This window comes from Molothrus aeneus, chromosome 5, assembly GCF_037042795.1.
Source record: "Molothrus aeneus isolate 106 chromosome 5, BPBGC_Maene_1.0, whole genome shotgun sequence".
Lineage (NCBI taxonomy): Eukaryota > Metazoa > Chordata > Aves > Passeriformes > Icteridae > Molothrus > Molothrus aeneus.
In genome coordinates this window covers 18,948,317-18,971,679 of record NC_089650.1, presented here as the reverse complement: position 1 = coordinate 18,971,679, position 23,363 = coordinate 18,948,317, and the positions used below count along the sequence as shown (strand labels likewise).

General features: G+C 42.5%; 1 long non-coding RNA gene across 1 annotated transcript; it reads left to right on the top strand.

Annotated features, from left to right (window-relative positions):
• Nucleotides 1-8: 8 nt before the first annotated feature.
• Nucleotides 9-5,031, top strand: LOC136557204 (uncharacterized). The gene is made up of 3 exons (XR_010783742.1): nt 9-335; nt 3,148-3,295; nt 4,863-5,031. It is a non-coding gene; the product is annotated as an uncharacterized lncRNA (long non-coding RNA).
• Nucleotides 5,032-23,363: the final 18,332 nt, after the last annotated feature.

The following is a 23,363-nucleotide window of genomic DNA, read 5'->3' as shown; positions in this document are numbered from 1 at the left end:
ATTTCTAATTCTCTTCTGTTACCTGCGACCTGCTTGTGTTGGGTGGGAAAAGCAGCTCTGCAGCATGAAAGAGAGTTCCACTCTGTGCCTGAAGACCTGCAGAAATTCCTGTGGCCTGGTGAAAGATCAGGGCCAGAGTGAATCAAAGTTCAGTGCTAAAATACAGCACTGGGTATTGGACATGGGAGGGCCAAGCTGTGGTTCTGTCATTGACTCTATGGAAGATTTCTTGCCAGCCCACCATCTCCCCATTTGGAATGTGGAAAATGAGGGTACCTTCCATATAGCAACTGGACCCAACCCACAGGGAGGTGCGTTGCTTCCCTGGGGTTCAGGTAAGGGACATCAAAAAGAAGTGTATGGTATCAACTGGTATGGTCCACTGATTATTACCCTCTACTGCTGTTCCAGGCAGGCAGCAACAAGGTCCCAGCAAGAAGGCTGAGGTCGGAGAGCTCATGTTCAGCTTTAGCATTTGGAGATGCTAAAAGATCCATTTCTGCTGAAATACAGTCTTGTTGATTATCATGACTATGTTAGGAAAGCCTCCATGAAATCCTTTATGTGTGATGAGAACTTTTGGGCATGGGTATTTCATGAAACATGAACCTTTTACTCTGCTCCTTGTGTGGTTTTCCATCAGCAAGGATAACCCTTCTCTAAACTGTGTGAAACCATGTTTCCTATGGAGCTGGAGCCCACAGCTCATAGAGGGAGAGAGCATTGTTCCCTAGCAACCATCTCTACTCTTCAGCCTTCATCCCACCTCCATACCTGGACTTCAGCAGGACCTCCCTGCTTCTACAAACCACCAGTCACCACACCGGGGATCATGGACCAGGTCAGAGAGGTGGTTATGGAAGAGGCTTTGCCTCCTGGTAAACCATAGATATTTGGATTTTTTTAATCAGTTAAGAAAAAGAAGAGAGAAATGTCATGTTCACATCCATGGGGCTCCTGAGGTTTGGAAAGTCACTGAAACCTCCTCACACTTTGGAGACCCAGTCAAAGGTGGAAGGCCTATGAGACCACTCTTGGCCATGGCTGCTGGCTGGTGAGAGTGGCCAGTTCCCACACCTGTCTAAGGAGGTTTTCTGCCTGGGAAGAACAGCTCCCTCTTTCCTCAAAGGCTGCATGTCGGGAAAGTCAGTGTTAGGCTATGCTAAACATTTCCTTCAGAAAGAAAGATCACGTTTAAGCCTTCTTAGCTCTTTGATCAAGATATATCATTTCTGATTGGTTGCCTATTGTCCCTCACAGAATTGGTTTAGCAAAGCAATAAGTAGACATACTTCTGTGGTTTCTGTTATCCAGGAGGATGGTGAAATGGCCTTGAAGTCCTTCTTGACCTCAAGGTGTGGGATTCTCTGAGCAGTGCTTTGATTTTGGACCTTCAGGGCAGAAATGAAATAAAATAAAATAACAATCACATGCAGTTGCAGTGTTTTTATAATAACACTGACAACAACATCATATACAATTACAAACTGGAAAGTAGGAACAGTTGCAGGCTTTGGTGTCATTTTGTCTTGAGAGGAGCTGGGGAAATTATTGATGAAAGGGATTTGGGAAATGAAGACATTGCCTCATTAAACAGAAATTCTGCTTTGTTGGAAGAATTGGGAGAGGAGGAATTTCTACATCAGCAGACTGGAAAGTTCTTCCTACCGAATATAGTAATAATAACAAACAGACATGTTTTTGTTTTAAGTAGGAGGTGGGAGTTAGCACAGCAGTTTATTTAGCAGCAGCTTCCTGCACTTTGATCATGTGTAAGTGTATGGCTCTTCTTTAAAAAGAAAGAAGAGTGATAGAGAAAAGAAGCAGATCATTCTCTGTGAGTCAGGACTGGCTTCCTCTCCTCATGTCTTGTGGCTCTGTTCTTTTTGTGGGAGAGGTTCTGCAGAGCATGCAGCGCTGACTCCTGGAGTCTGGCTGATACAGTAACTTCGGCTTCAGGATCCCAATACTGTGTTAAGACTTGGTGCTGCAAAGACTTGTCTCAGTGTAAAACCCAAGCTGCTGCTGATTCACAGCAGCCCTGGTGGAGCACTAGGCTTCCTATCCCATGGGCTGGCACCTTCATTCCCACAACTGCCTCAAGAGCAGAAGGTAAGCCCCATGTCATGTCCTGAGCTAATCTGACAAATCCAAACATACATTCCTACCTGATCCAGATCCCATTTGTCCTGCTGCTAGTGCCAGCAGGCTCACAATTACTGTATTCCACACTGTGGCGGTACCACTTGTCAGTTTCTCCGAGTATGGATTGAAGGCACTTGAGACAGCAGTTCACGTTTGGACTCAGGTGTTTATTATTTCTTATCGGTGAAACAGTCTCACCACTGTGAGTTTGGCAGCTTTTCATTAGAAAGCAGAAAATGGCTAACAATCTCTTGTTACAAGGTCTTTTAAGACTAAACTATCCAATTAAGAACTGACACCTAGATTATTTTCTCTTTTAACCCAATAACTGACCCCAAGGAGCCCCCAATGCAGGCTTTCCTGCCCAATTACAAAATGCCACCCAAACCCATGAAGAAGAAGGAAGAAGCAGCATGAAGAAGAAACCCAGGATGACACCCTGTGCCCTCCATCTTGCATCCATCCACAACATACTAAAAATCCTAAAACCTAAATTTCTCACCAGGTGATACACCTACACTACTCTCTATAAAATATTTCACACTTTTGTGCATTCTAGTCTATCTTGAACTCTAGGAAACTTTCTCCATGAATGAGGGTCAAAGTCAGTGCTCCCCAGGGGGTCAGGGCACCCCAGAGCAGACTGAGAAATATTCCCAATGCCCTGGGTTTCCACACACCACTATGGGCCAGGGCTTTGGTTTTAACTTGTCACAGCCTTTGCATGGGCTAAACCTATCAAGTCCTCCTGGGATGAGGAACACACCCAACAAGCAGGACATGACAGAGGGTTACACAGATGTTCCCTCTGCCCAAAAGGCTCTTCTCATCCTAGTTGTCCAATGCATTGCCTGCAGAAGCCGCTAAGGGAGACTCAAGGACAGACCCAGGTCCCAGGGATTAGTCATAGCTGAAAGAGCTGTGCAGGGGGGGAAATGCCAGGAGTTTGCTGCACTTTGGGAAAGTGGATTGACAGAGTTTCCCTGTTGTTTGTATTTCCAGAAACATCAAGCTCAGGACAATGCAGCATTAGAAACAGGACAAAAAGGACCTAACAACTGTACTGAAATGACAAGAAACTCCTTGACCTGGGCATCTCTTTCAGATTACCAACAACTGGATTACAATTTGAGAGTAAATCTCTTCCAAGGTGAGGGGACACACCACCTACCCCTGACTTTCAAAGCTGATTCCATCTATGCTTTGCCAGGGCTCAGGCAGCCACGTTTCTGTGGGTAGAGATCTGACCATAGGTAATACTCACTTTCCCTTCTTATTCCTTCCATCCAAAGTCACTGCTTTTCCAGGCTGTGGTACCTGAGGAACTAGAATCTAGACACTCCCATTTTATGTATTCTATCCCTTTCTTTTCTTTCACTATTTTTTCCCCCACAGTGTGAAAAGTGAATGCAAATCATAACCTCTGTCATCCTGTCCAGAGCTGTCCAAATGGACACCATTTGCATTTGTCCAAATGGACACCAATGTTCCCTGCCATCTCCAGTTGCTAGTTACCTCCAGTTCAGTTTCAACATAATTTCTGTTCCAGGCCTTTAGACACGTGGAGCTCTGAAGTATCTTTCCCTAACCTCTGTTTCCAAGGTTCCCCAAGATCCCTCCATCTAAGCAAATATTGGAAACTGAGAATTCATCCAAGAAACTCTGAAATAATTGTCCCTGGTCCTAGTTTCTCATGTACCAGCATAAGGCAGATTCCTTTTCCTTATACAGTATGTTCCATGACATACTGTGGGTATTGAGGACTGCATTGTCCTTGACTGCATTGTTCCGTGTAGTCACATGGAAAAGAAGGACATCTCTCCTCAGGGAGCTCAAAATCAATATTGTCAAGACAAAGGTGTGATTAAAAGGAAGGTGAAGAGGAAAGGGTTAGAAATTAAAATAAAGCCCCCTTGTGGCTAGAAGTAAAGAGGGGATAAAAAGAGAAGTCACAGTTGGCAACTCTTTGTTAAGTAATGTGGCAGAAAATGAGATCAAGAAGGCCTGGAGTGGTAAGATGGTGGTGATTTTGTGGAGCTGTGCTGCTAGTAGCTGCTAGGCAGCTAGTCACATGGATGAGGAGATTCAACAGGAGGTAAGTGGGCGCTTGACTGAATAAAGATAGGATACAAATAAAGATGATACCTTGCAGCACCCTTTGTGTGCATCTCATACTTGAGGATGAAAAGCAGATAAATTGGCAAACACAGGCAACCTCCTGGGTGATGATGATGAAGCTATTTTTCAGCACCCAGCCTCAGACCTGATTGAAGGTACTGCAGTCATCACATGCCTTTTCTTGAGCCCTGGCAACTGCTGGTGTTGCTCCCCTGCTCAAATCCAGGACTGCAGTAGGGTGATTTCTACATACAATTCCTTATTTGCTGTTCCTTACAGGTGGCCCACTGAAGATCCAAAGCTTGATGAGAGATTCCTACACCCCTGACATATTTCAGAAGGCAGTCAGAGATCCCAGACATTGGCATGGAAGGAGAATTAGTGAGCTAGGTATGACTTCTGCCAGGAGAAGCACATTGCGGAATTCCTGAGATGGGTGCTGCTTCTGCCAAGGACAAAGGATTAATTTGGGCAGAGGCACAAGGGGAGTAGAAAATGGCATTTTAACAAGAGAGAAGCTCTACAGCTAGAATAATCCTTGGGGTATGATAACACTAGGAGGGAAGCTGTAACTGAACTATGATTTCCCTTCTTTACAGGGAGATGGTATGAGAAATATTTCCTAGATCTTAACGTGCAGAATGAAATGAAGAAACATGGCGGGAGTAAAAAAGACAAATCCTAGAAGATGAAGGTTGAAGACTGGAGTGCATTCAACAATGAGTCTTTTTCTTCCACCATCTAATAAACCTGCCTGTGAAACCTGAACCCATTGCCTGCTAGCTGGCAACAGCAGATTTGTTCCTGGTGCTTTCTCCCCTCTCTATAAAGTGTTTCTGGGAAGAGCAGTGTGAGATAAATCTGAATATGCAAACAAGAAAAAAATCACTTAGTTATTTCCAGCACAGGTACGGTGGGAAGGATTAGTGTGTGATGTCCATACCCTTGCAGAAGGATGTGGTGTTGAGAGGAGCCCACACAGAAATTCACCTGCTCAGCTTGTAAGTTGGAGCAGGACCTGTGAGTGGTGTAAGAGGGCAGTGGAGGAAGGGGTGTGTGTTTGTGAGCAAACTCATCTTTGTGAGAAGATTCATGATCCTTTGACAGCTACCCCAGCAGTCCAGAGAGCACAGAGGATGCACTGGGATCCTGCCAGGGTTGTCCCAGCAGCAGAAATGTGCTAAAGCAAATGGAAATTCACCTGAGAAGAGGCAGCATCAGGCTGTTTGTGAAAGCTCATGCTATTTACAAGCCAAGACAGTGAAAATAAAACCAAAGAAACAACAGGTTATTCCACCTAAATGGAACAGGAAAGCTGTAAGAAGCCTCAGGACTCCTCCAATGCACAAATCACCCCACAACATGCATGTTCCCTTACTGAAGCTCTCATAAGCCCCACTTGCCCCTGACAGACCTTTACCTAGCTCAGAGGTAAGTGGCTCTCAGAGAGAAGCACATACATCCAGCGTCCAGTCTGTTCAACCTGGAGTTCAGGGGCGTATCTGGGCAGTAAGTAAGGACCACCCAAGGGTTGAATGATGCAGGGTCTTTAGTGCTTCCTGATGTGTTTTTCTCACAAATGTAATGGTCTTTATTGCAGACTCTGCCTTCCAGCTCCAAAGTGTAGCAATTTGGTGCAGCAATCACAAAGTATGTTTCTGGGAATAGCAATGCCCTGTTCTTCCCCATCTGGTCCTAAGCTCTCACCATTTTGGAAGATTGATGCTTTGCTCAATAATATGAACTGTTTTGGGACAGAATTAGGATTATTACTTCACCATTGGCTGGTGATTAGATAACAGTATGCTGACTTTGTTAAAGTAGTGAAGGAGGTTAAAATTTAACTAATATGATAATCAAGTGATAATCATTCTCCACCACCAATAATTAACCGAATATTTCCAGGCAGATGTCCAAGTCTTTCCAATTAAGGAGACTGGCCAAATTGCAGCTTGTAGAAATATCCCTGTGGGTTTGCTTTGTACATCAGTACTGAGTGGCTGCTGTCTGAGCACACACCACTCTGGCCTGCCCTGAACAGCACAGCTCTGCAGGAACAGCCGGTTCTCTGTGTTGCACCCAGCACTGATGGCCAATATAACTCCAGGTACATAATGAACACTGTCCTCTGAGACCACAGCAAGTCCTAGTCCAGAAAACATGGAGCTGAACAGAAATCTACTGATGTTATTTGGCATATTGGGAGCAGGCAGTTCAGGGCACAGTCAGCTAATAGGCAACACAATGTGGGATGAATCCACACATAGATATAAAATTTGTTCCTACTAGACATTAAAAATGCCTACTAGCCATTAGAAATGGACACTAGGGCAAGCAGGCAGACTGCAGGATTATGGTTCAGCTGGAAGCAAACACCTTTTTACTATTCATGAAGGGTTCATTAAGAGAATAGATCAGAAGAGAAATGGACTGCAAGGTCCTGTTGGTGCACCACTGGGCACAAAATGAGGTATTTGCCTCTTGCAGTGAAATGAAGGCACTGTGTATACCTTTTACAAATGAAGATATTTTATAACCACTTAAATAGTATAAAATACTTGGTGTTGTATAATGCACTCAAATGGGTGACAGCTGTTTGATGATAAATGAACATACCTGTGTCAATCCCCCTTCATCTTCTTTGCTTTCCCAAATGGTACAGCTCAGCCAGGAAAAGCCACTTTCAGACAGGTGGCACATGAAAGCTCCAGAGATAACTGAGATTATAGTTTTCAGTAAGGCAGCACAGCCACTAGGGACAATCAATACCTGAAGTCTTTGAGTGCTGAAAAGACTAATTTAGCCACAGCCTTGGCAAGGAGCATTTTCCTGTGTGGCAGAAGTGTTTTAGAGTGCTTTGGATTTCTAAACACATATATGGAAAGCCAGCCTTGGAATCTCCAGGTACCATGTCACATGCAGTTAGAAAAGAACAGAGTTGAAATAAGTGCTCATGCTCACAGCAGGTGAAATCTCCCTTCTATCCATTCTTCAGCTCTCAACAGTTCATTCCTTCTTGCTTGTTTTGTGCTGGTGTTGGCACTTCCCTGCCCATGCTCTGAACTGAGTCAAATTGATAAACCAGCAGAAAATCAGTACAGAACGAAAAACAAAACAAACCAGAAGTTAACAGGTTAACCATTTAAAATTTCTAAGCAAGGCAGACAAGGCAATGAGTGATGGGATATGCAGATGTGGGGAAAGAGGAGGAGAAGGAGAATGGAAATGAAAATGGCCTTTCACTGCCTTTTTTATGCAGCAAGAAATTAGTTTGCCTCCAGTGTATTGTCTCACAGAACGCAGTGCTTTGCAACACAGGTAGCCCGTATTTGAGTGATTTTACAGGGTCTGATCATTGGGTGGCAGCTCTGAGCCAGTGTTTTTATCTGACAGCTCAGAAACTGGAAAAAAAAAAAAGACTTCTTCTCTGGTGTAGCGAAAGCATTCACTGAAATTGCTATTAAAGAACTGTTTAGGTCACCTCTAAAGAGTCGGTGCACTTGAAGTATAATCAAACTACAAGGACTTGAAGTAGAAGAAGCTGGTTTCACCCCAGCTTCTGCAGCACTCTCCTCACAGCTTTTTCTAGCAGTAATGGCTACTTCCCAGTTCAGGTTTATGCATCACTGCAGTTAAAGCACAGGTCATTTTGCATGATATCACTTGCAATAAATATTTCCTATTATCCAAACAATATTTTATTTTTCTTTTCATTTAACCCTCTCACCTCTGCCTATTTCATGCTTTCCTGAACGATTCCAACCTTTGGTATCTCCACTGTGAATGACTTTGAATGGCTTATATAAAGAGATGGTAACAACTGTAAGAACAGAAGACAGACACTGCAAAAACTCCTTTTAGCGTCTTCAGCCAGCTATTTGATTCAATCCTTTGTGCTGTAAACTTGCATGGAAGTAAAACTCAAATTCAGAGCTACATCTATCCTGAGGTAAGCCCGGTATTCCTAAAAGAATGGAGACTTACTGCTGATCCTGCCCATAATGGGATCAAAGAGAAATCCAGCACTGCTTGAAGTGACAAGAGATCACAACAAAAAGGGAGCAGGTGAATTGACTTCAGTGGATTTCACTCTCAGGCAGTTTAAAATACAATTGTGTCTTACTTTTGAAGGTATTAAAAACTCTTATTCATGAAGAGAGAATGGTGATTTGAGGGTTAGGAATTACCTGTGGTGCTCCACTTGATAGTGGTAGAGCAAATGAGCTGAGGAGCAAGAAAGGTATCAAACAAAACCAAAACTCAAATGGTGTGTTCCTCAGGGTTCACTTTGTGTTTTCCTTGCCACAGACTCCTCTCTGACAGAGCCAAGGCTTCCTGGATTGAAGGTGGAAAAGCAATGACCCAGTCTCAGGGGTGGGAAACAGTACAAGAGGTTTAAGAACAACAACTCCTTACAGATGGAGAATAGGCTTTCTCAGCTTTGGGCAAAACAGGGGTGAGGGCTACATTGAAAAATATGCAAGAAGGTTCTATTGCTGATTTTAGTGAACAGGCCTAGAATTTTTATGCTGAGTTGCCATTTTATCCCTCTTAATAACATTCCTTTTCTTTTAAACCCTTGGTTTCATTGCTTCTGAGCAGGAAAACTGATTATCCAAGCTCATTATGTGCCCAAGTGAAATCATTTTCTTTTCCTATAACCCAAGAGCCTTGAGCTGAAATTGATTAACTATTTTTAGAAAGAAGCTCTAGCTAAATCTAACTTCTTCCCCTGCCAATCACACCTATCAATGGAGTGCAAAACAAGCCTATCTGAATGCAGGTCCCTAGGAATTATGGACTGTCCCTTTTACCAAATACATTAATATGACTGAGAAAGAGCTGGAGTTCTTTGAGATCTTTCACCATCTTGGACTAGAAGCTGGAGAGAAGAGGTAGCATTTTTGGACAGAAAATGGGATGATAGTGGTGTTATATTTCGAATTTTTTGTTTGGTTATCTAACACCCCTGCAAGGGGTTTTCTGAATCTCAAGGCTGGCTACTTTCCTTTTCCAACAGCTTTCTTTAGGGTTCTGAAGACCCTTGCAGTGTCTTCCTTGCCACTGCTGGATGAAAAGAAGCACAGGACTTGGCTGCTACTAACAGCTCTCTAGCTGGCAGCTCTCTAAGGTGCTAACAGGAGATGCTCTAAGGTGCATACGGACAGGAGATGAGGGTACAATGGGGTACATTGTCTTCCAGAAAGCCAGAAGGAACCTCTGGCCAAATCTTTTGTACCTTCCTCAGAAGTTGCAAGCCTCAGACTTTTCTGTGACCCAGGAAGAGGTCAACTGTCTACTGCCAACTGCAAGTGTCCCAGTTCAGAGATATGAAAGCACAATTCAGCTTTTGAGAAAAATCTACGTTTTTCCCATAAATAAAACAGGGGCAGGGGCCATTCTCTGGCTCTCTGGTAAAATGGCACAGGCTGGCTGCATCTGTAGCCTTGCTGGTCTCCTTGGTCTCCCACAGAGCCTCTGCAGTGTAAAATACAGATCAAGTTCTGTGTCTCTTTTATTCAAGCTCAAAGTGCCCGACGCACTGTGTTACAGCTTTACTCTGAGTGAAAAAGGATGTGCTTTGCCCAGCCTGGCTGCAAAGCCTGCTGGGATGCTGCTGAAGGACACTGCCTACAGCCTCAGCCAGTACAGCTGTGTCCATGTTGCCCAGTGGGAATTGTTGCTACCCTGTGCTGTCTCCCAAATGGTGCCAGGTTGTTATCTTGGAGAGCACTGGTTGGCACAGGCAAAACCATGGCAGGGGGAGTGCTGACAACAAAACAGTGCAAGCAGTTGCAAGGCAGTGTGTGATACTACATCTTGGCCCTGAATTATTTGGCACTAATAACTCAGGCAATGTGACTGCTAGGATCAGCATTTATGAAACTCACGAGCTTTCAGGGATATTTTGCAGTCAGTTTTTTAAAATAAAGGGCCCTTGTCTCTTACAAGCACTGAGTGTGAGACTAGACAAAGGGAGAAGACAGCAATTTCCAAGAAGCTGCAAACAACCCCAACTTTTCTTCGCATGACCTACAAAAGTACAAATTAAAAAGACCTGACCCTCACTCCTACGAGCCAGATAATTATCATGAGACCCAGGAGTCAATTTAATTTGTATCAGCTTCCCTAACTGCTCTGCAACCTAGGATATTTTCCCAAAGAGAGTGTTCTGGTCACCTTCCCTCTCTGTCATAAATTTGAGGCATTATGGACCATTTAGAGCTATTTCTGACCAGCCACACACTGGCTGGGACCAATGCAGCTGTTCTTTGTTTACATTCCACTTTCAAAGTCAGACTTTGCTTCAAGGAGCAGAAAGTATGTCATTTCTAAAGGATGAGGGGGTAAGGGAATATCTGTGTTTTTGTGAGAGAGAAGTTGTGTTCAGGCAAGCTGGAAGGAATTCAGCCAAGAAGGTTTCCACTGTTTTTTATTGAAACCTATTTCCAAAGGAAATAGAAGAAGAAGAAAGGAAGCAGTTTTCTGTCCTCAGACTTCCATCCAGGGAGATCAAGGACTGCAGCTGCAGTAATTCCTTACAATTTCCATAGGTGTTTGGAAGGTGACACAGGAGATAAATGGGTGAAAATACTTTGGTCCCCCCATTGCAATGGGTGATACCCACATGCAGCCTGCTCTTAGCCTATGGCTAGTAAGGAATTCAAGGATTAGATATTCAATAATATAATCTGAGAATGTTTTAAATACTCAAGACTAGAGACAAAACTTAGTGGTTCACCTTTATCATTCTGAAACAAGTAGATATTTATCTCTGCCTCCACTATCAAGTCAAATTAGAAGTTGTGGTTTTCTTGATCATATCCATGGTTGTGACACACTCAGGATATTGAGAAGTTCTGGAAGTCAAGGTGTTTTAGACCTTTGTGGGACTTTCAAGTCCATTTCTTTGTTCAGAACCATTTATTTGTTCCTGGTTAATCAGAAGGAAAAAAGCATGACTATCTCAGTATGATGCTGCTGCACTGCCCTATGTGTGGTTGCTGAATCTTTCCCCACTTATATTTTGCTCTGTTTCTAAATCAATATTACATTATACTGGCATACTCCTGTAATTCTTTAAGTGACATGAATAAATTCTCTAATATCAAACACTTCTGCTTTACTCTCTCTTTCTTTTCTCACAGGAGGATGCACTCAAAATAACTATTTTGGGTTGGTGGGTGTCTGAGCCCTGAGCACAACCTTTTTCATGCCTTCCCTCAAAAGGGGTTTGGCTGCCCATGCTCAAGGTTGCCTAAACTGGAATCATCCTGGCTGAGGGTCTCCCCACCTTCACTCAGAAGGTGCTTGTAAATGCAGGCCCTTGCCTGAGCTATGGCACAGCCATATTTGTGCCTGGTGATGCACATTGCTGATTGTGATCCATGGGATTGACTTCCTAGCTTGACCTTAGGTCTGGATACTGCGTTGGGACTTCCTATGAGGTCTGGATTGATGGCTGATTTTGGTCACTGTCACTGCTCTACATTTCCTGTTACTGTGGGATCACACCATTGTCACTGAGGTCAATGCCTTGCTGTCACCTTCAGCTCCCAGCTCACCTTCCCTCAGCAAGCAAAGCTTGTGACTTCCATAGCAGCAGGCTTGGCATTTTACATGTGTACACACATCTGTTGTGCTTGCTCACACTAGAGAATACAAAGCAGGGACACCACAGAAATGTAACCAGCAGTTGAGACAGAGGTTTTGTAAGGGCTGTGGGACTGCAGAGCTCCTGCAAACAGAAAATTATTTCCGTGCAGACCATGAAGTCCTTTATGCTGCAGGAGTACTTCTGTGGTTTGAGACTTCAGAGCAAATTGCTAATTTTTGGAATGTAATTCAATACTCTAGGGATTGTAAAAGCTACTTTCTCCATTGGCTTCACGGCTGTCAAGTCAATTCATGAATGAAATCTACAGCTCTTTCTCAAAATTAAAACCAAGGTAATTTCTTCCTATTCTTATTTCATGTGTTTTCTTTCCTGCCAATCTCTTTGCTGGAGAGAAAGATCATCTCCTCATTCACTATTGAACTTTTTCTCTTTCCCCTATCTCTTCTTGATTCTCTGTTCCTTCCTCCCTCTCATACTCTCCAATCTGACTGTTCTGTTCTCTTCCTGAAAGGAAGCAGAAGTAGCAACAAGATAGTGCAAGACACATCTAGTATATCTAGGAGGAAACAAGTCAAACAAACACATACAGCTTCTGTTTTTCTCACAGTTTTTGTTTTGCAGAAATAATTTCAACAGAGCTATGCTCTTACTGACATAAGGAAGAACCAGCCCTCTTTGCCAATCTGATTAGTTGTTATCACCACCGTCTCTAGTGTAACACATTATTCTCCACTCAAGTGCAATTATTAGCAAGTCCTGTAACTAAATGTGCTACAATGTGTCTGTGTGCTCTCACAGCAAAAGCAGGGGACAGTGATTGAAAAGCTAATGAAACCAGATGGATTAGCCTGCTCTGCTTCCTGTTCTTCCTCATCCTGTAGAGAACCAGCTTCCTCCCTTGTCTGGACATAACACTGGTGTCTGCAAGCTGGATACTATGCTAGCTGCAAGACCAGCCCATGCCCTTTTGCCCAGCTCCATCTCTCTGGTTCATCAACAAAGCCTCTTCAGGCCCTTCAAGGGACACCAGCCAGGAACTTTGTTTTTACAGCAGCTATTAAAGCTCAGAGTCACATTCATGATTTGATGATCCTGAGAACACTTCATCCATGTGCCAGCTGTAAGAGGTGTAGTCATTGTAGGGTCGTATTGTAGTCACTGTAGGGTCTTCACTGGGAGGCTTTCTGAATAGAAAATGGATCAGGCTGAAGAAGACAGTGGGAAATGGTAAAATGAACATGGACTGGAGAAAGCAGAGACACAGAATGTGCTGGGTGATGAGAACTGATGGGAATAACCACAGTATTGATCTGTGTTTATTTCACTAGTCAAGATTGGCCCCACATGGGAAAGTGGCAAGAAGTCTCCAACATCAGTTGCTGCTCTTAGAACAGGCTGAAGTCTTTGCCTTTTATCAGAATTTTATCTGAGTCTTAGAACTGAAAAAGTCTCAACTGTTTGACTCTGGGTGTTTGTAAATCAAAATATTCATGCAAGAAAAGTAAGACTCTGGTCTGCAACCTGTGCAGAAAAGTTGGAATTGTTTTCTCATAGGTAAAATTAATTTTCAATAAATATGCTAATTCAAAAGATACGTCTAAAGGGTGGTTTGATGCTTTTAAGCCTCATTAGGCTTCATGCCTTTGGATCAAAAGGGCCTCATAACACTTGCTAAAACTGCAAATACATCTTTCCCTTTCCCTCTCTCACCCCCCAAAAGGAATCACAGCCATTCTGACACAGTGAGCTACCATCTAAGACTTGTGATGGTACCTTTGACTGTCTTCCTGAACTGCAGAGGCCTGGTGCTCCATGAAACCCCACACAGATGGAAGGCTGGTCAAGCGAGTGTGAGTATAACACAGAAAGCCTAAAAGAGCAGCTGTCCCCAGTGAGAAACCTGTTGTTGGAGGAAATGAGAGTACCAACACCAACTGGGTAATGCTGAATGGGAATTTATTTAGCTGAGCACTCACATTAGTATTAGTGTCCTAGGATAAGCATAATTCTGACTCCTGGTAATTCTCTGCATAGTTTTGCAAAAAGCAAGGGTCTAAACTGAATGAGAGGACCCTCAGGACCTAAGCAGTGTAGTGTTGACTTTTGTACCCCTTAACAAGAGAAAGAATGTGGCAGACATTTAGAAAAACAACTAAGAACATAATTACAGATTTTTTAAAAGCCAAACAAATGCTCTCAGCAATCCACTGCTTTTCTAACAGTCAAGAGAGATCTCATTAAAAAGTCAGCAAGGGCAAGATATGAGTGAGTGATTTATTGTTTAAGGCAAAAAACTAGATGCCTCATTAAGCACGACATTCAACTTTGCCTTTGTGGGTTGTTTTTATTTGGTCAATACATTGCCATGCCCACCAAATAAGCCCACTTGCCTTAGCAAGAGTTCTGCCTCTAGCAAGTCATATGCAAAAGTGAGAGACACCCACTCTGTTTAGCTACAAAGTCACAGAAAGGAGAAAGCTTCCTGGCAAGGAAAACACATTTCAAAAACCTAGCAGCTGAAAAACTCGTGTCCCTCTATCAGTAAACAAACATTTCTCATGGGTGGATTTGCAGAGAACCTGCTCTTCCTTTTTCTTTTCTGAAAAACCTCCATGCAAGTGGGAGCTGAGTCTGTGTTGAGGAAAAGTCACTGTTAATCAAGAAAAATGAATGTGCCCTTCCCTGAGAATTCAAACTCCAAGAACAGGAGCTGAAGTTGTCTCTGCTATCACGAGAATTCCTGGATCAGCTTGGTTGAGTGCCCTGTTTTTTAGAAACAGCGGTCAAAAGATGGCAAGGAATGATTTTGTCTTTCCTAGCAGTCCAAGGACAGCTTAACCTTGCAAGAAACACCTCATTGCCTGAGCCTTGCCTCAGCGCCTGAGCCAAGTCACTGTCAGGTCCAAAAAGTCAAACAGGCTGCCAAGACTGGGTTGTTTCAACCATTGTAGAGTTACTGCTTGAGAGACCACAAGTCCATGGCATTCAGTACCGTGAATCATATGTAATGCAAGGAATCTTCCCAGTTTGTGTTTATTTCTGGAAAGATCACAGTGCAATGATGTGCTGGTTTGGGCTTTCACAGAGTTAATTTTCTTCACAGTAGCTGTTATGGGGCTGTGTTTTGGATTTGTGCTGGAAACAGTGTTGATAATTCAGGGATGTTTTAGTTACTGCTGAGCAGTGCTGAGTCAAGGCCTTTCTGCTTCACCCCACCAGTGAGGAGGAGGCTGGGGGTGCACAAGAAATTGCACAAGACACAGCCAGGACAGCTGACCCCAACTGACCCAAGGGATATTCCCTACCACATGGCATCATGGTCAGCATATAAAGCTGAGGGAAGAAGAGGGAAGGGGAATCTTTGGAGTCATGGCATTTGTCTTCCCAAGTCACCATAACACGTAATGAATGGATAGAGCCCTGCATCCCTGGGGATGACAGAGCTCTTGCCTTCCCATGGGACGTGGTGAATGCATTCCCTGGTTTGCTTTGCTTCTATGAGCAGGTTTTGCTTTCCCTATTAAACTGTCTTTTGCTTTCCCTATTAAACTTTCTTTACCTCAACCCACAAGTTTTCCCACTTTTATTCTTCCTCTTTCCATTCTTTTTCCCCTCCCACCATGAGGTGCTGAGTGGCAGTTGCCACCTGGAATGAAACCACAAGCATTTTCATCACCTTTTGTTCCAATACCTTTTTTTGAGCACCTCAGAGGCTCCAACACGTCTGAGTAATGGCTGAGTTCCTCTCTCACACTGAGAGCAGGTGCTGTGCCTCTGCTCTGCCAGCTGTGTTACTAACTACATCTTGACTTTAGCGTAGGTCCAGCAACTAGGTTCCTGATGAGATGTCATAAAATTAAGAAGAACAGGGAAGTAAGTATTTTCAGCGTTACATTTTGCTTAACCAATTTCCCAGAACTGTGATATTTTTCTGCCAGTGAGATGTAATGATCTCTTACCAGAGGCTGAACTTTGCTGCTTGTTCCCTTTTCTGTTAATCTGCGCTCAGAACCTGTCCTTTAAATCACCATTCTCCTGGTGTGCAATGCTTTCTGAAAGGAAAATTCATTTCCATAAATTTAAACAGTCATTAAACAAAATATTGCTTTTACACAGTGAATGCTGTCTTAAGGGCACATTGTTGTTGCTAAGTCTGATGTGTATAAAACTGTCTGCATTCAAATAGTAGCACAACAGAGTGTGTAATGGCACTATTGAATACTTCATAGTAGCACTACTAAATATGGATTCTGCTTAAACCAAACCCACACAGCTGAGGGATTAAAATTCAAGCCACACTCTGATTGCATATTTTAATTTAAGTGATAATATCATTCTGCATCAATAGAAGTGAGGCAAATACACTCAAATAGAGACAGTGTAATGTAACACATATTTATCTTTTTAATCTTTGGGGGAAAAAAAGAAGGGGCTGGTGGCATCTAATGAAGTGAGAGGCAGTGAAATCTCTTACTGTTTTCTGTAACCTGGACTGCAGCCTCTGTGAAGAGAGTTCTGCAGGTTTGGACACTGCCTTCAGCAACTGAAAGGAGCAGAGCTCAGCCAGCTGTGGATTAGATCCACCACAGTGTACACAGCTTCTTAGGAATCAGTGACAGCTGGAAGTGCATCAGAAATTAAAAAAAATTAAAAGCTAAAAGATAAACAGAGTAAGGCAAGGAGTGGAATAAGAAGGGAAAGCTACTTGACAATAATTTTCAGAGTATACTGTAAAAATGAACATTGGACACAGTGCATGGACATGAAATTGAGAACAGAGACTTTTCATCTTCACATTTCCAAAAGGGCACACATGTACACTTCTCTCTTCATGCTCTTTTCCCAGATTAAAAAAAAAAAAAAAAAGAAGAAAAGAAAAAAAAAGAGGTGTGTAAAACAGGCAGAAGAATTTTCCCACTTAGATGGAGAGACCTCAGTGGAGAAAGATGAGAACTGGTTGTGAATACCCATGCACTTTGTCTCTTGAAACTTCAGTCACTCATAAATAATTGCCGTTTCTTTTTTTCATGCTTGTTGAACACAGTCACACTGTGTGTGATTCCAAGCAATACTTTGTTACTGCTCTCACTTAATTTACTCCAATTAGGTCCTGGTGTCCCTAGACACCAAGGATCTGCCTATCAGATGGAGTGTTTCTGCAACAGAGCAATGCTTGGTGAACAAGAGATTAAAGTTCCCTGGGGTGGAACTGAGGCATCTCTGTTCAGCAAAGCTGTGGCAACTTGTGCTTGCCTGGAATGTGACGGGATCAGTGACAGCAAATTCACCACGCTGGTCTCATGGCAGAGTCTGGCAGCCCCCCTTACCACGTTAGCTTGCACTGAAACAGCAGCCTCACTGTGTCAGGAGATATCTGTGCTAAAAAGGACTGACAGCTCTGGCTTGGGCAGGTTGAAAGGAAACTCCCTCTGCAGAGCCAGGCTGTGAAGTTGTGCCTTTCTTCTTAAAGGTCACCCAAAGGGAGTTAACTGGTGTGTTAATTCCCTATTTAAAGTGAAATCCAGTTAGAGCCCTCAGCAGCATCTTAGGGTAGAGGTTCGAGAAAACTCTTCAGATATAAAGAGTGAGCAGGAGAGATCAGTCTAAATCCCAAAATTTCTCCTTCTCTATTTGCTGAGCCTTAGTGAAAGCAGCTTTCATGGGTGTATATGAAAAGCAGTGGGCAGATTGCCATAAATTCATAGGTAATCTCTTCAGGGCTACTGGGATGGGCTCTTCAACTAGAAATACTTCAGTAAATCCTTTCAGGAAACACAGAATCATGAGCTGACAAGACACCAAAAGGCCATCTGTAAAGCAGTCAAAAACTTCCGTCCCAAAGTGGGACATAACCTGACTGAATAGGTAGACAAGTCAAGCCTTTTAGCTCCAACACAGGACATGAGGATGAAGCCAAATCATTGTTTCAATACTGTGTGGGCATTGCCCTATCTGTACAGGCCATTCACAGCCTCTCTTGCACACGGTGGAAGCTTTGTCAGGCATGTGATGTCACAGACTGAGATCACAGCAGCCAGGTACCCCCTGCTGGCTCTGGTCTCCACCCCCCGGAGGATGTCACCTCCCAAAAGGAGACCTGAAGTTACATGAACATTACCAACACTGCACCAGGAGTTATTCCACAGGGACCATGTGCAAAAAAGGTTGAAAGGTGTCTTCTTAAGTAGGATGGGCTCCCTTCAGGAGCAAAAAAAAGGAAAACATCTCCTTCATTTCTCATGACCAAGTAAATACAAAAATGGATAAATGCTTTTACTAGAAAAGATACATGCAGTAGAAAAGATGACAGACCACAAGGTATCTAGACATTCTCTCAGTATGTGCCAAGAAAAACCCAATGGTTGTGGCCCAACAACAAAGAAACAGCAGGTGAGAGCTTCTGAAAGCAGAGTTTAAACCAGGAGGCTGAAAAAAGGAGTCCTACATAGTAGCATTCTTCAATGGTCCTGCTTTTATACACTCTGTCAGATAAGAGTCTCACTGCATGTTTGATTAAACTCTGTGGGGAAAAGGGGATTATATTTATTAGTATCTGGTAACATTTTGAAGCAGATTAAGTTTATATAAGATGGATTCTACCTAATCAAAACAGAATCAGTTCTGCTGACATTTAAGATTAAAGACACTATGAGGCAATTTTAAAATGAAAACCAAGGAAATGATGCCAGATGTGGAAAATAAATTGTTCGGATTGATCTGTTTGTGTGGTCTGAAATCACAGAAAGCCTGTGACTTAGAAAAAGGGATAGGATAGAAGGTAGGAAAAATACAGAGAAAAACAATAGCCTGGATAAGCAGAGCATATAAAACTATGCAACCAAATCAAGACAAATGCTTTGTTTTATTTTACTTTATTTGATAGTATTAATCTAGCCTCAGAGTCTATTTTTTAGCCACTGTAAATAATTGCTTCTTGAAGTTATTTGTGAAAGCACTCACAAGAAAACAAACAGATTTAGTCCTGAAACATATACAAGACCTAGTACAAGCTGAAACAATGAAAGGCATAAGTACAATAATGTTTTAAGGAAAAACTGGCAAAAATAAGACTAAGAAGCTGTTAAAGGATGAAATGTTTTCAGTGGACAAAGGAGCTGTTTAAAGTATCATATACAAATTTTAAAAGTGAACTTAGGCCTTTTGTAAGTCTACCCATGCTGTAAAGGTAGAGTTATTCTAGCCTTAATGTTCTGAAAAAAGTAAATGAGGCAAGACATGTAGAGAAAAATGACAACTTAGAATGATCTTTTGCAACTAAATTTTACTGTTTAATAAAACGTATTTACTTTCTTTACAAGCCTTGCATAACCTATACTATTACTCAATTGGTTTCTTATCATATAAATCTGCAAAGGAATTTAAACATTCAATTGCTGAACAAGGACTTGAGGTAAATAATCAAAGGCATTAGCAGGCCTCAGCATCAGAGAAAAAGAAATACCAAATACCAAAGCTTTTGAGGAGTACTCAGAGAATTATCCAGGGAACCACTGACCAGTCAGGCTGGTTTTTGTACAGGATGATACAAACTATAAAGAAAAATAGAAATAGTAGAGAAAAAATGTTCTGGAGAAGTGTTAGCATCCCTGTGTAAAAGAGACTTGTTTATGCCTCATAAAACTGGTAGAGTTCTTGGAAGAACTCCAGGAGCAAACATGCACAGGGTTATCCGATTAATGCCTCATACCTAGATGTCTAACTAGATGTCTAAAGAGCTTGAAGTCCCTCAAAAATGCATTTCCAAGAAACTAAGAGATAAAAGGAAGGTTGTCATGTAGATTGAAGTCCTTTAAAGACAGAAAATTAATGAGAAAAATTAATGGTTAGTTTTCATATTGGAGAAAGGATTTAAGTGTTTTTTTTCCCAGGAAAATTATTAATTATCTGGCAGACCAAGTGGTGAGATGTTGTATTGCACTAAATAGTTTATTTAGTTGTTGTTTGCACAAGGTAATGGGAAAATTTTACTGGGTATGTCAGGCCATGTGGATGGTTTATTCCCCCTCCCTTTCACATGGTCTCTTCCTCACACACCCCCCCCCCTTTCTGTATCCTCTGGTGGTCTGTCCCATGGGTGGCCCCCTCCCCTCGCCCCTCCCCAATGGCATCCCATTGGCCGCGGTCTCTTTTCCCTTGGCTATAAAACTCCACTGCACGGGCGCTATGTGCTCTTTCCTGCCTGGGTCGTTGCTGTCTCTGGAGGTGTCCTGCCCCAAGCCAATAAACAGGATACTCACTCCCACGTGGGGAAGAGCACTTCTTGTCTCCTACTTCGTCTATGCAGTCCGTGTGGTCTAAGGGTTCGAGCTAGCCAGGTCAGATTTATATAAGCCCAGAGAGCCTCAGATTACTGCATTGAGAGATCTGAATGACTGAGAGAGATAATGTTTCTTCTGGGGTACTCCAACCTAATGATGATGGAGAAAACACTAAGCTATTAGGTATAAGTGGGATATGAGATTAGAATCATAGAACCAGAGATTCACAGAATGGTTTGGGTTGGAAGGATCCAAACCACCTGCCATGGGCGAGGGCATCCTCCATTAGACCAAACTGCTGAAAGCCCTATCCATCCTGGCCTCGAACCTGAGCTGCTAGTTTCTTTGTCTTGTCTCTCATTGTAAAAATTTCTTCCTTATGTCCAATCCAAATCTATCCTGTTTCAGTTTAAAACTGCTGCCCACTGTCCTGGACACTACAGGAATGAAACCTTGGGATTACAATGAGGATCAACTGGGCAAACTTCCATCCAGATTCCTGCACTTAATGCCATCCCCATTCACTTTTATTGCTTTCACTTTGATTCAGAATTGTCTCTTTTTCTCTTAAGCATTAAATTTCGTCAGTTTCTTCTCCTGTCTCTTTGTTTAGCTTTCCTCCCTGATTTGGGGATTTCAATGAGAATACTTTTGGCAAGTTTTCAGTCCTTTTCACTGCACCTCTTTTCATCTCAGTATACTTGGCTGTAGTCATTCAATTTCAAAATTCTCTGGGTTTCTTCAATCATATTTTATTGGATCATATCTCTCTTCCAGAGAGTTTGTTCCCCTTTCTTCCCTGATTTGGGAACACTGCAGTTACAAAAGCCATGCCAAGGGGAACACAGGACTGCCACAACAGGGCTCCCTCCACACCTTTCTGCTTGGCACCAGCCTCAGCCCAAGGCTGCTTTTACTGCTGCACCTAGGGTTATGGTTACACCAAATATTCTGAGATGAGAAGAAGTGTATTGAAAAGGACAGAAACTTGCCAAAATTATTCTGATTAAAATCCCCAAATCCGTGACTAAAGGAAAACAAAGAGAGAAGTCAAGGAATGCAAGGGTTGAAACTGGAGTGCACGAAATAAACTCAAAAATGTGTGTCAACAATCTGTGTAACTTTGAGTGCCACAGAAGGACAAACAGCTTAGAAGATTAAAAAGTACTCATCCCAAACCTTTGCAATGTATGTGCACACTGCAAGCAAGGAGCTGGAAAATTTTTTAAAAGATAATAGGAAAAGCTGTCCAGTTGTTTCAGATAGCTTTACAACTACTTCTCTAGACAAACAAATCATCCTCAAGAATGAGGACCAAATGGTTCCCTACCAACAAGCTGAAAATTACACAACCAACTTACAAAGGTTTTGGCCTAAATCTGGTTCATGTACAAATTTGTAGAGGAGTTTGGGTTCACCCACTGAGCCTCATGGTGAAACATCCATTGTGTTGTATTGAGGAGTTGTTAGGGTCAGGGTTGGAACATGTGGAATCCTGGTATACACCTGAAAGGACTTGTAAGGGGCAAAAAGAGGCATGAAGTCATAGTGTTACTTATTCCCCATGTACAGAATGGGACTTTTTTCATGGAAATTCCATCTCCATAGTGAGAGCAAAGGGAGCATGTAGGGAGTGAGGAGAAGAGACAGAGTGGAGTTCTATGGGAATAAGATTGTGTGTACAATGTGCTTGTAAACAAGAAACTAGGCAGGGACTGCAGGATGGGTTGGTTTTTTTTCCATTTCCCAGCAGAGGTACAGGATTCTCTGAAATTCTCCAGCTACTGTTCCTTGAGGTTTTGGAGGGCTTTCCACCACAGGTTTCTTTTTCTAACAAACCATTCAGCCCCATTTTCGTTCCTTACATAAGAGAAAAGCCCCAAGCCTACAGAAATACAGCAATAGACCAGTTCAGCATTGACCTTAATTAGAACTACTGAGGTCACAATAAACTTCCTACCCTAGTCTCATGCAAATTCAAGTAATATGTTTCTGGTTGATGAAGATTATGATAAGGGAATAATAAAGTGATTACTTCAGAGCAAGGAAAAATGCCTGCTGTTAAAACATGGGCACAATCTTTTATGTTTGAGTATGCAGTAAGGAAAGGGTTGCAATCATCTCATAACTCGTTTTTTGACTATGTAGGAAACATTGGTGACTCATCATGCAGATATACAGGCTGAGGGGGTGAACTACTTAGTGAGAAGCCCTACAGAGAGAAACATGTCATAATTGGCTCCTGAATCATCAGAATGATGATTCCCCTCCTGCTTATCAGTACCTAGCACTGGGGAAGGGAGCAGCGACTTGCCTTTGCACAGTAACTTTGTGGCTCAAGCTAATGATCAGGAAGTTGAAGACCTGGGACTCATGACTGCTTCTAAGTCTTGAATCACCAGGCTACAGGATTGAAAAATGCTTTTTACCACTCTCACTGCATCTGGACTTCATGCAGAGGAGAATGGAAAATTCATAGGATCAGCAACAGGTGAAGTTTATAGAAGTTTTGATTCCAGTAAGAAGTGGATTCCTCTGGCAGAGAAGAGCCGTGGATTATGAGCTCTGTTTCTAATGTTCATTGCATATTTTATTTAATGATACTTAGGTGGATATTGAAGAAAGTATCCCTAGAGCAGAAACTCATTCTGCTCTAAATGAATTGTTATAGCTGGAAAGCAAACCACTGTGCAGCTCCCCTATCCTGACAATGGCATGTTACTCTGCAAACTCCAGGCTTCTTTAGATGATAATATAATCTCTGTGGGATCATAACAAATGTGTTCTTATCTGTAAATCCTGTCTCCAAAATCAGCCTCTGCAAATGCCCAGCCAAGTGCAGAGGAGCAGAAGGAACAGAGAGCTGTCAGAGTACTGATCACATCTTAAACTACTGATGACAATGCAAATGGGCTTTATCCAAAAGCCACTGGGCTGAATAAAACTTCTCCCACTCATTATTCTTCTTGATTATTAAACCCCAGCAATTCAAGGCCCAGCAAAATGATGCATATCTAAGATATTAATTCAGATACAACATTTACATATGAATTTGAACATCTCCTTTTAGGATATGCTTCGATAGAGCACAATTATACAGCCTGGAAGAAGCCAATTGTGCCACTTATAAAAGGCCAAAGAAGAAATTCTCAAAAAAAAATCCATTGATTACAAAAGGTCTAAATTGCAAATCTCTCAAAGTG